This window comes from Theropithecus gelada, chromosome 12 (assembly GCF_003255815.1).
Source record: "Theropithecus gelada isolate Dixy chromosome 12, Tgel_1.0, whole genome shotgun sequence".
In the NCBI taxonomy this organism is placed as follows: domain Eukaryota; kingdom Metazoa; phylum Chordata; class Mammalia; order Primates; family Cercopithecidae; genus Theropithecus; species Theropithecus gelada.
Window position 1 is genome coordinate 98,643,162 of NC_037680.1, and position 13,595 is coordinate 98,656,756.

A 13,595-nucleotide genomic window follows, 5' to 3' on the forward strand; every position below is an offset into this window, starting at 1 on the left:
AGAGCAATGGGGAAAGTGCCATACACTTAAATAATCAGATCTCGTGAGAACTCACTCACTATCACTATAATAGCAAGGGGGAAATCTGTCCCCATGATCCAATCACCTCCCACCAGGTCTCTTTCCCAATATTGAGAATTACAATTCTACATGAGATTTTGGTGGGGACACAGAGCCAAACCATAACCATATCAGGCTTTATTTTAAATGGAGTGGCTAGGGGAAGGTGTCTCTGAAAAGTTAGCATTTAAAGCAGAGAACTTGCATTAGTTTTCTATTGCTGTTGTAAGAAATAACTAGAAACCTCATGACTTAAAACCACACAAATTGATTACCTTACAGTTCTAGAAGCCAGAAGTCTGAAATGGGTCTTATGGGGCAGAAGTCAAGATGCTGGCAGGGCTGTGTTTCTTTGGAGGCTCTACAAGAGAATCCGTTCCTTTCCTTTTCAGTGTCTACAGGCTGCCTGCCGTCCTCAGCTCATCACCACCTTTGTCCTCAAAGCTGTCAAGCTCCTCAACCCAGCTTCTATTTTCACATCTCCTTTGCTGACTGGCTCTCCTGCCTCCCTCTTTTGCTCGTAATGACTATTATGATTAAACTGGGCACAGCCGAACAATCCAGGTGTATATTTTCATCTCAATATCCTTGACTTAATTACATCTACAAAGCTCCTTTTGCCATGTAAGGTAATGTATTCACAGGCTCCTGGAGATTAGGACATAAACATCTTTGGGAGGCCACCATCTGCCTATCACAGACCTGAAGGATACAAAGGAGTGGAAAAGAGTGTCTCTATCTAGACTTTAGAGTAAGAAAGAATTTGGCAAATTCAAGGAACTGAAGGAAGATCCATGTTACAGGAGTACAGAATGCAAGGGGGAGAATGGTGCAAGACAAGGCTGGGAGCAAGGTAGGGACCAGAATACACTGGGCCTTTTAGACCATGTTAAATAATTTGAGTTCATTCTATAACAATTGGGAGCTAGTGGGGGCTTTTAATCTAAGCAGTAGTATCAAGTATCAAGTAATCTGAGCAAATTTAAGCAGTAGAGGTTATTATCAAATAATCTAGCTCATGTAATAATTGAATTAGTTTGGCTGCTGGAGGAGAATGAGTCAAAGTGGAACATGAATGGAAGTGAGAAGACCAATGAGGACTGACTGATGCCAAACTATGCAAGACAATGGCAGTAGATGCGGACAGAAGTAGCCCAGTTGATTATAGTGCTAGTCATAATGGTTACTGTTTATCAAAACTGGAAGTGCATGCTTAATATTATGCACTTGATTGCATGCAACTTTTTAAATATTATAAAATTATGACCACACCACGCAGCTCCCAGCCGCCCAAGCGCCTGTTTGCTGCCTGGTACTCCTCCATCTAGCTGCCGTGATAAGCTCCAGCTGAGCTGCAACAGCCGGTCTAGCGGGTACCGCAGCCTCCCGGGGTCCTACCGCCACCCTCCACCAGGATGGCTGGAATGGCCTTAGTCATGAGGCTTCTAGAGTTATTTCAAGGCGGGATTATGCATCGGAAGCAATCAAGGGAGCAGTTGTTGGTACTGATTTTGGTACCACCAACTCCTACGAGGCAGTTATGGAAGGTACACAAGCAAAGGTGCTGGAGAATGCCGAAGGTGCCAGAACCATCCCTTCAGTTGTGGCCTTTACAGCAGATGGTGAGCGACTTGTTGGCATGCCTGCCAAGCAACAGCCCAAACAATACATCCTATGCTACCAAGCATCTCATTAGCCGGCGATATGATGATCCTGAAGTACAGAAAGACGTTAAAAATATTCCCTTTAAAATTGTTCGTGCCTCCAATGGTGATGTCTGGGTTGAGGCTCATGGGAAAATGTCAGATCGGAGCATTTGTGTCGATGAAGATCAAAGAGACGGCAGAAAATTACTTGGGGCACACAGCAAACAATGCTGTCATCATAGTCCTAGCTTATTTCAATGACTTGCAGAGACAGACAACTAAAGATGCTGGCCAGATACCTGGACTGAATGTGCTTTGGGTGATTAATGAGTCCACAGTTCCTGCTCTTGCCTATGGTCTAGACAAATCAGAAGACAAAGTCATTGCTGTATATGATTTGGGTGGTGGAACTTTTGATATTTCTATCCTGGAAATTCAGAAAGCAGTATTCGAGGTGAAATCCACACATGGGGACACTTTCTTAGGTGGGGAAGACTTTGACGAGGTCTTGCTATGGCACATTGTGAAGGAGTTCAAGAGAGAGATGGTGGTCGATTTGACCAGAGACAATGTGGCATTTCAGAGGGTACGGGAAGCTGCTGAAAAGGCTAAATGTGAACTCTCCTCATCTGTGCAGACTGACATCAATTTGCCCTATCTTACAATGGATTCTTCTGGACCCAAGCATTTGAATATGAAGTTGACCCGTGCTCAATTTGAAGGGATTGTCACTGATCTAATCAGGAGGACTATCACTCCATGCCAAAAAGCTATGCAAGATGCAGAAGTCAGCAAGAGTGACATAGGAGAAGTGATTCTTGTGGGTGGCATGACTAGGATGCCCAAGGTTCAGCAGACTGTGCAGGATTTTTTTTGGCAGAGCCCCAAGTAAAGCTGTCAATCCTGATGAGCCTGTGGCCATTGGAGTTGCCATTCAGGGAGGTGTGTTGGCTGTCGATATTACAGATGTGCTGCTCCTTGATGTCACTCCCCTGTCTCTGGTTATTGAAACTCTGTGAGGTGTCTTTACCAAACTTATTATAGGAATACCACTATTCCAACCAAGAAGAGCCAGGTATTCTCTGCTGCCGCTGATGATCAGACACAAGTGGAAACTAAAGTGTGTCAGGGTGAGAGAGAGATGGCTGGAGACAACAAATTCCTTGGACAGTTTACTTTGATTGGAATTCCACCAGCCCCTCATGGAGTTCCTCAGATTGAAGTTACATTTGACATTGATGCCAGTGGGACCATATATGTTTCTGCTAAAGATAAAGGCACAGGACGTGAGCAGCAGATTGTAAGCCAGTCTTCTGGTGGGTTAAGCAAAGATGACATTGAAAATATGGTTAAAAATGCACAGAAATATGCTAAGGAAGACCAGTAAAAGAAGGAACGAGTTGAAGCAGTTAATGTGGCTGAAGGAATCATATACACCACAGAAACCAAGATGGAAAAATTCAAGGACCAATTACCTGCTGATAGTGCAACAAGCTGAAAGAAGAGATTTCCAAAATGAGGGAGCTCCTAGCTAGAAAAGACAGAGAAACAGGAGAAAACATTAGACAGGCAGCATCCTCTCTTCAGCAGGCATCATTGAAGCTCTTTGAAATGGCATACAAAAAGATGGCATCTGAGCGAGAAGGCTGTGGAAGTTCTGGCACTGGGGAACAAAAGCAAGATGAAAAGGAGGAAAAACAGTAATAATAGCAGAAATTTTCAAGCCAGAAGGACAACATATGAAGCTTAGGAGTGAAGAGACTTCCTGAGCAGAAATGGGCAAACTTCAGTCTTTTTACTGTGTTTTTGCAGTATTCTACATATAATTTCCTTAATTTGTAAATTTAGTGACCATTAGCTAGTGATCATTTAGTGGATGGTGATTCTAACAGTATAAAGTTCACAATGTTCTATGTCCCTAACCTGTCATTTTTCAGTTGCATGTAAAAGGAGGTAGAATGAATTGATAATTATAAATATTTAACTATTTAATGCTGAAGTGACCATATTTTCAAGAGGTGAAATCATCTTGCACACAACAATGAAGGTAGTCAGCCATAGATTTGAAATGAGACCACATATGGGGATGAGATCCTTCTAGTCAGCCTAGTACTGCTGTACTGGCCTGTGTGTACATGGGGTCCTTCAACTGAGGCCTTACAAAGCAAGCCATCTGTGCCATGCTTGTAGATGGGGCAGAGGAATTTAGAACAATGGAAAGCTTAGCTATTTATGTTAGGTACAGCTATTAAAACAATGTAGGAATGAGGCTAGACCCTTAACTTCCTTCAGGCATACTTTTCTAGCTATCTTCTGCCCTATGTCTGGCACCTGCATCCTTGATGATTGTTCTCTTACCCATTCTGGATTTTTTTTAGATAAATATGAAAAGCAAAAAAATAAAAGTAAAATTATGAAGTTAGTTTTTTCTCTTTTATAAAAAGAAGAAACAACTTCTGGCATCAGAGTTTGAAGAGGAACCTGTCTTTACAGCCTTATTTCCAATGGGTATTAGTTTTCACACTGCTGATAAAGACATACCTGAGACCCACAAGAAAAAGAGGTTTAATGGACTTATAGTTCCACATGGCTGGGGAGGCCTCACAATTATGGTAGAAGGCAAGGAGGAGCAAGTCATGTCTTACATGGATGGCAGCAGGCAAAGAGAGAGCTTGTGCAGGGAAATTCCCTTTTAAAAACCATTAGCTCTCATGAGACTTACTCACTCCTTGAGAACAGCATGGGAAAGACCTGAACCCATGATTCAATTACCTCCCACCGGGTTCCTCCCACAACACATGGGAATTCAAGATGAGATCTGGGTGGGGACACAGCCAAACCATATCACCATGGCACATTGTACATAATACTGTCATGGTGTTCATCTCATTCCATCAACCTACTTGTCCTGCCCTTCCCTCAGAGCTCAATATTGTACCAGTTGTCACCCAATTTCATCTTGGGATGAAAACTCTATTGGGCTCACCTTCATTCACTCATTCATTTACATATTAATTCTACAAACAACTATTGAATGTCTGCAACATGGATTATACTGTGTAGGCATCGAGGACCGAATGGTCAGCAAAAACAGACAAAATCCCTATGCTAATGCAGTGTAGAGTCTAGTGGGAAAGATTGGCTTTGATCAAATGATCATTCTTACCTGTAAAATTATATCAGTTATAAGAATTATGAAGATTTTTGTGCTATGAGAATATGTAGTAAAGTATTAGCAGGTCGTGGAACATTCCCCTGAAAAAGTAAGGTTGGTTGTAAGATCTGAAGGACAAATAGGACCTAACAAGATAAAAGCAAAGAAAGAAAACCCTACAGTCAAAGGGAATAATATATACAAAGGCCGTAAGGCAGGGAAAAAAAAAAAAAAAGACAACTTGCTCCATGAACTGAAGGCCACTATGGCTGGAACACAGAAAACTCTGTGAAGAAATAATCCCCTTATTCATCAGACCACTATCTTGACCCAAAATGAATATGATCCTGTTCATATAGTAAAATCCATACTGATAATATTGGCCATTATTAATGGGGCATTTACTATGTACTAGTCCGTATTTAAACTATTTTATATGTATTAAGTCATTAAATCCTCACCACAATCCTATTAAGGAAATGCTGCTATTATTCTCCCACTTTATAAATAAGAAAACTGAGACACAGGGATAGGTAGCATGCCCACGTTGTAGAGCCCAGATTTGAAACAAGTATCCTGAACCTTATGTTCCTCCTTCCTCACACTCACATGTCACATGTTGAAGGCAGCCTGTCCCCACCTGGCCCCCTGTGTTAGGAAGTTCTGGGAGTCTCTACCACAGCTTTCCCTGGGGAAAGGCTGATGATGGGGAACTGTCATTAACAGTCATCAGTGGGTTCAGCAGTTCCTAAGTGGTGTCTAGGGAGAGGTGAGAATGATTTGTCACCATTTGTTGGAAGAAAGTAAAAAGCACAAATGAATTGGGGCAAGGTTCCAGTCACCCTAGAAAGGTACAGCGGGTGCTGACAGAGAGCTCAGGGCTAGAGGCAAATCATCAACACTTGACTCAGTTTCTGTCTTTGAGAAAGGTAGTGAGCATCTTTATTAAATTGCTGAGAAGAGGATATGCTCACAAGACAGAAGAGATGTTGTAGAAAAACTGCCACACTTGGCAGGCAAGAGACCCCACTCCTTGTGGCAGCTCTGCCATTGACCTTGGGCAGACACTTAACATCCTCAGGCTTTGGTTTTCTCATTTGTAATATGAGAGGACTGGAACAAGTGGTCCCTGCAGGCTCTCACAGCCTCTGGAGTTACTGAGACACTGGGAAGTAAAATTCAGCTCCTCTCCTATGTTTCTGAAGGAATAGACTTAAAGGCAAGAAATATTCCTAAACAGCAATAGATAGCCCAAGCCATTCATGCTACAGGAACTTTTGATACCTGGATTACGTAAGTATGTAAATTCAAACAAACAAAAGAGAAATTCTGCAACCCTTTGCAAAACATGAAGATTTTTAAGATGACCTCAACTTGCACCAAAATAAAATTATAAAGGAAATACAAACATCTATTCTTCCCAATGCTCCAGGTCCCCCCCAGATTTGCATTTGCTTCCTTCTTTCCTCCACCTTATTAATTGTACAAATAAGGGGCACACTAAACATTTAAGTATGCAAATTATAAAAATAATGAATAGTCTATGCTTCTTTTGTGTTCCATTGTAATAAAACCTATTGTTCCATCCATCAGTCTCATTAGAGTAGGTTTTGACCTATACTGAAAAAAAAAACACTCAAATGTTCAGGCTCATCTGCCAAATGAGGGACCTCAGAAGGACAATCTCCACTGTTTCCTCCCCCATCGAATATTATATGATTCTCCATGGAAATGATGATAATAGATCAGCAGCACTGTGGTGTTACACAAAGGGTAGGACCTCATCGGCAGGCTAGAAGCCTAGAAATTGGAAATATTTCGGTGAATACAGAAAAATTTTCTCATGGTTAATGATATGTTATCCTAATCAGGGTAAAATTTTAAGAAAGAACTTAGAGGTCTCACAGTGTGTTTCCTTTCCAAAGTACAGGAACTAGAAAAATGCTGTTACCAAACATCTTGAGGTAGCTTTTCTGTTGTTAAAAGAAAATACATATTGCTGAAAGAAGAGAGACATTGCAGAAGTTACCTCTCAATCAGCTTTCGACAGGTTATATTGCAGGCATGAAATGAAAGCACCAAGACTTTGATTATGTTTAGATTTTAATTATGTTTTTCTTTTTTTTTGTTTTGTTTTGCTTTTGTTTTTTTTAGAAATGGGGTCTCGCTCTGTCGCCAGGCTGGAGTGCAGTGGCGCGATCTCAGCAGCTCACTGCAACCTCCACCTCCCAGGTTCAAGAGATTCCCTTGCCTCAGCCTCCCGAGTAGCTGAGACTACAGGCACATGCCACCACGTCCAACCAGTTTTTGTATTTTTAGTAGAGATGGGGTTTCACCATGTTGGCCAGGATGGTCTTGATCTCTTGATCTCATGATCCACCTGGCTCAGCCTCCTAAAGTGCTGGGATTGCAAGCATGAGCCACTGTGCCTGGCCTATAATTATGTTTTAAATTTGGGGCCATATCTGGTCACTATTTAACAATATGTTCATCCAAAAATTAAGTCCTTTAAAAAATTCTTATTGGGTACTGGATTCCAAGATAGGATTCCATATATTTCCTATACTTTACCGTTGCCAAGATATAAGACCACGTTTTATCTGCTATTTCCACAATGAAGGCAATGAGTAATTGAATCAATAAATTAAGTGAATAAATAAATTGAACATTTGATTCATATATTTCTAGCAGAATGCAACAAGCAACCTCTTGGACCAGACAGTTCTATTGATTTTTTCTTAGTCTTATTTATTCCATGTTATTACTTAAATCAAATAGTAAATCAAGCAGTTATAACCTTCTGTTATTGACCAAAAAAAAAAAAAAAAAAGCTACATAGGAAAGAATACGTTAAGAAAGAAATTAATAGAAGATTAATACATTTATCAATGTAGCAAAATATTGTCAAACTAAATAACAGAGAAGGAGACTTCTAAAACAAAATAATATTTACTCTGGAATGGGCATTGCAATGAGGAATATGCTTGCCATAATAAACTGTGTGCATCTGCAGGGAGGTAGAGGAAGACAAAGGTTTTTAAAGAAAAAATGAGGATTGCATAATTGTCTTGAGATAATTATCCTTGGCTGCAAGGATCAATAACAAGGGTGGCGCCAGCATGAGGTTAGACTGGCAGTTGCTGAGCAGATGTCCCTGCAGAAGCATTTTGTGTGTGTGTGTGTGTAAGGTTGCAATGGCCTTTTTTGCAGTCTTTTGTGGTAGTTCTTGTTATCAGACACTCATGATGAGAACACTCTCTTCCTGGCCTTTCCCAATTCTATTTGTCAGGGTTTTTAACACAAGTGACTCCATTTTGATTCTGACAACTTTCACAATATTTACAGATGATCGTTTAATAATCACTCAAGAGAGAAATGTGGGTTTCTTTCTAGTTTACTGAATTCTTCCCTTTTTAGTTGCCACAGAAATCTGTGTGCTGACAGCAGCCCTGTGTGGGACATTTAGGCCCACAGACACTCATGTGATTCTAGAAAATGTCTCAAAGAAGGGACCTGGATTTTCATCCCTTTACACGCCTGCAGTTTAGTTAAACAGTGGCAGCTGAGAACAGCCACTTGTCATCCATTTGGTTCTGATTCTTCTGCTTCATCATCAATCCAAGCATTGACCTAGTTGTAGAAATTTAGCTCCAGTCAATTCTCCTAAATATCTAAAATGTGCACAACAAATCCAGTTCCTCCAATAAGAGTTAATGTTCGCCTCTTCTCTGTGTGTTTTTTATACATTATGTATCTGCACTTTTGCATTAAGTGGCTATAATTAATATAATTTTGTTAGAGGCTAACTAAAATAAAAAGCCTTATCAATTAAGAATGCATAATATTTCATCTTAAGAAATACCATCTTCTAAGCATTAATGTCTTTAGACTATCATAAATAAAACATCAAGGAAGATGCTTGTGCATAAATCTTTGACCACATCTCTAATTAATTTTTCTTCAGGATAAAACTTTTGAAAATAATCCCGTCAAATTGAGAGATAGTAAAAATGTCCTTATTTTAATTTGAATTTTCCTTCTTATTGGAGGTTAAAAATTGTGCATAAAGTCTTTGCCCTGTGTATTTCTTCTCTTGTGAAATATCTATTTACATCCTTTACTTATTTTTCTAAGTCTTACGTTTTTAATACCACATTCGATTGCATGTGTAATTTGTAATTTAAAATAGGCTTCAGTGAAAGGAAGTTTACAAATATATGTGTCATCACCATCATTTAAGTATTTCTTTAAATCTTCTTAAAGTTATTCCTTTTAAAATATCTCTACAAATTTTTTGTTACAATGCCATTGAGAGCACCAAACAGGCGTTCGAAATATCTTAAGACAGTGTTAGGCTGCCACCTAGCATTTCAGTGTGGAACAGTCCAAAACACCCATTGAAGGTTTTCTCATATTCAGAACATATCGAATACAGTAAACACGAAAATGTCACCTTATGTCCTGAATCCAGAAAGGCTAAAAACTAATGTCAATGAATGCAAAAACTAGGACTCCCATAGACTCAGGGACAAGGTATTCCATATATACATAGCCTCTATATTTAACACTTGTCACTGTTTACCTTAATTGAAATAAGACCATTACTCTGAAAGTCAAGAAACTTGGGTCCTCATTCGAAACTTAACTGCTAACAGATGTAGTGATCTTTCACAGCACAATGAGCCTCCTCAGGACTCCGGTTTTCCATAAAATATAAGGAAGACAAAGGAAAGCTGTCTTGTTCCTCGCATTCTGCAAGGGTGCAGATTAGTGGTGCGTCTCAGAGAGGACTGTATGCTTCTGGGGCCGTAGGAGCTGTGTAAGGTCGGATATGGAATTGCTTGCAAACTTGCCCTCTTCCTGGTCACCCTCCCCTTCATCTCACCCCTTCCCCCGGAGACGGAAGTGCTTTCTCAGTTGGCAATGCTTGACCACACGCCGGCTTGACCATGCCTGTGGTCTAATTGGAGAGCTTTAGAGAGGGACAAAGAGGTGAGGATAAAGGACCTGCCTTCCCAATCAGCCTGTCTACAATGACAGTAACGATAGTCCGAGTCCTATTATCATACAGTGTCCAGTGCCTATACAACATGGACTACTCATGACAGCTTCCTGATCTTCCAAAATTTCTCACCTGCTCGCCTCCTGCCTTCTTCATGGGGGACACATACCCCCCTTCATTCTTCCATAGGCTGTAAATATTTTTCAAAGCATAGTTTCTCTCATCTGCTCTTCTCGTCTCATACTTTTGGCTTCAAAGGAATTACTTATTTGCACATCTTAAACTCTTAGGGTTTGATTGAAAAATCTTTAACTCCTGGGCAGAATTTTCACTTGAGTGCCAGTGATGTGTGTTCAGCTGTCTGCGGGAATGTTTGATGTCCCATCCCTAAAACCATCTTCCTTCTTTACCGTGTATAACCAAACACTCACAAAATCCTGACAGTTTTTTGTGCAGTTGTTTCTCCTGCTCACTGCTTCCTTTCTGTCCACAAAGGACTCTTCATGGTGTGCATGGACCATGGTAATGCCTTCTCTTTAGTCCTTTGCTCTTTTAATCCAGATCTTCCCCAGGCAGAAACCCACTTTCCCCCACTGTGCAACAGCATCATTTTCTATAGATGCCTCAAGGTGAGAATGGTTGCTAACCCCACTCAACTCCACCCTGCATGCACCTGCCAAATCAGACGTCTTCAACGCTGGCCTCACTGCTGAAGGCCCAAATCTTCCTGTTGATCTTTTTCATTCTTCTTTCCCACCCTGCCCTGCCAGGATTCCTGTGTTCCAAGCAATTTTATTTCAGTGAGATCCTCAGATCATGCCAACTAAAGACTTGTTATTCAAAAGTGTGGTCTGTGAATCAAGTGATATTGGCATTATCCGGGATCTTTTTGAAAATGCAGGCTTCCAGGCTCCACCCCAGAATTTTGAATCAGAATCACAATCTAAACCTCAACAAGATCCCTGGGAAATTCACATGCATGTGAAAGTTTAAGGAACACAGAATACACACACCCCCAGCCTCCCTATTTGTCTCTCATTTCACCCATGTATTTCCTTAATTTTACGTTCACAATCTAAAATTATCTTGTTATTTTCCTTTCTATCGTCTACCTCATCATATTGGAATGTAAGCTTTATGAGAGCCAGGCCCTCATGATATTTACTGCTGTATATTTCTAGTATACATTCAATAAATAATTATTAAGTAAATAAGTTCTGAGCTCATTTCCTTATTCTCACTTTTATTTATGACATATCTCCAGTCCACCTTGCCTTCTCTCCTCCTTTTCTCCTTTTTAGACATTATTTATCTGGGTGGATGCACTGGCTCATGCCTGTAATCCCAGCACTTAGGGAGGCTGAGGCAGGCAGATCACCTGAAGCTAGGAGTTTGAGACCAGCCTGGTCAACGTGGAGAAACCCCATCTCTACTAAAAATACAAAAATTAGCTGAGGGTGGTGGCGGGCACCTGTAATTCCAGCTATCTGGGAGGCTGAGGCAGGAGAATCACTTGAACCCAGGAGGCAGAGGCGGCAGTGAGCCGAGATTTTGCCACTGCACTCCAGCCTGGGCGACAGAGAGAGACTCTGCCTCAAAAAAAAAAAAAAAAGAAAATAAAATAAAAGAAAAGAAAAGAAAAGAAAAGAAAAAGAAAAGAAAAAGAAAAGAAAATTAAAGAAAAAAAAGGGAAAGGAAAAAAGATATTATTTATCCAACAAATTATAATTTCTCCAAAAAAATATTTCTCAGACACTCCAAGCACATGCCCTTCTGACTTCCTAGACCCTATAAGAACAATTCAGACACCCACACTCACTTCAAGTGCTTCTTGTGTATATGTTTTTTCTCTCCAACCAAAATGTAGATGTCAGGAGGGCAGAATCTGTGCTTTATGCTTTATTGGTATTTCCCATAATTTACAACAGGCAGATAAATGCATTCATTCTATGCAAAAAGAAAGATTCACCAAAAGAGTCACGGAGAAAGTCTAGAAAAGAAAAATCCTAGAAAATGGTTTGGACAAACCTCTTTACAAGAACAGTGAATAGACTTCGAGTGAGTACCCATAGCAAAGACATGTTATTTAATTCTTATAAGTTAATCACCTCACTTACAAGTTGTGTTTTACATTTTAATATTATTATATTGTCTCATTGAGATTATTTTAAAATAATTCCTTATCCTAGAATGAAATTTGCACCTAATGTTATGTTTAGAGATTTCACATGGTATCTTTGCTACAATAAGATTCAATTACAATGAACTTCACTTAGGACACATCAGTTCCTAACTTCCACATTGATTTGTTCATAAGATCTTCCTAGTTTTGAATTTGAAAATAGGGCTAATCTTCCCCACGGTGAGGTATGAACTCTTTATTGTAGAGACTTTGTCTTTTTCATGATGTTCGTGAGTGTTTAACATCCTGGACATATGTTACTCCATTTTCCTGCCCATTCCTACATTGTTTGTGGCACACATCCCACATATACCAAGAAGGCTGATTAGCTAATCTGTCAGTCTTGATAAAGTGCCTGGAAATGCCCTGAAGAATTACCCGAAATAACAGTTTATACCACAGACACACTGCAAACTGAAAAAAAGTTTCAAGCCTTAAACACTCTCCCATACCAATTATCTAACTTCATTATGGTTTTCTATCTTCTATGTCTTCAAGGTGGCATTTAGCATAAAATATTTGCACACTTTCATACTACTAAATAGAAAATACCTTTATATTTTCAAAAAAGGAAAAAAAAATTGTCATGAGTAATAAAAATGTTACTAAAAATGAGGTACCAGGTAAGGTGGAATTCTACACAGAACCACAGATTACAGAGGCAAAAAACAAAGCAAACATGAGGAAAATACAATAAGCTCCATGACCTTGGTTTCCAGGGCAGTTTGATTTATATCAAAGCCAAATGTGGTTCATCCCTTACTAATCACTTATCTGGAAAGGAGAGAATGAAAACATTATTTTTGTTTGTTCATGCCCAGAATGTAAATGAAATTCAGCAAGGAAAATTAAGTCAGTCATCCAAAGACTCGAAACTTTTCTCTTTCCGAAGCCTCCGAACCAAGACTTAGATTTTGTAAAGTTCTGATAAATCACTCATCTGGTTACAACACACATTATAACTGTAAACTGACTAGACTGGTTCAAGTTCCTTCAAGTATAGGTTGAGAGTAGGTGCTTTCCTTTAATTATTATCTATTTATTAAATTATGTTTCTTATCAAAACCTCAGAAACATGTCAATACTTTTTTCTGAGAAGTACGTAGTGACCGCTTCTTCACTTGTTTAGGATAATATTCTCTAAAGCCTCCTAAGGGTGGGGAGAAGAACTTCTAGAGTTGTGGTAACCCTCTGCCTTAGTGGGTGACCCAACTCTTCCTCACTTCACTGTCAAAACAGGCTCTCTCATGATTCACCATCTCATTGAAGGCACTCACGTTTCCACTCAGACACTGTACGGTGACCTAGTATATCTGTCCTAGGTTGGCTCACTTGTCTTGATATTATATATACTCTATGTGTATTTTTCCCTTGACAATGCCATTTTTAAAATTTAAGTGAGTGGGAAACCAGAGACAGAGGTAAAAGTGTTAATCTTAATGTGCACATTTCACGTAAACAGCAGCCTAACAATAAGGATTATAATCGCAGAACATTCTAAGGTAAGTATAAATGGGAAATTGAAAGGAAAATGAAAGGAAAAGAAAAGTT

At 39.7% G+C, this 13,595-nt stretch overlaps 1 pseudogene across 1 annotated transcript; it reads left to right on the forward strand.

Moving 5' to 3' along the window:
• The first annotated feature begins 1,585 nt into the window (after positions 1-1,585).
• Positions 1,586-4,100, forward strand: LOC112636287 (annotated as a pseudogene). Its single transcript, XR_003122161.1, has one exon. The product of XR_003122161.1 is annotated as a stress-70 protein, mitochondrial pseudogene (transcript).
• The last annotated feature ends 9,495 nt before the right edge of the window (positions 4,101-13,595 follow it).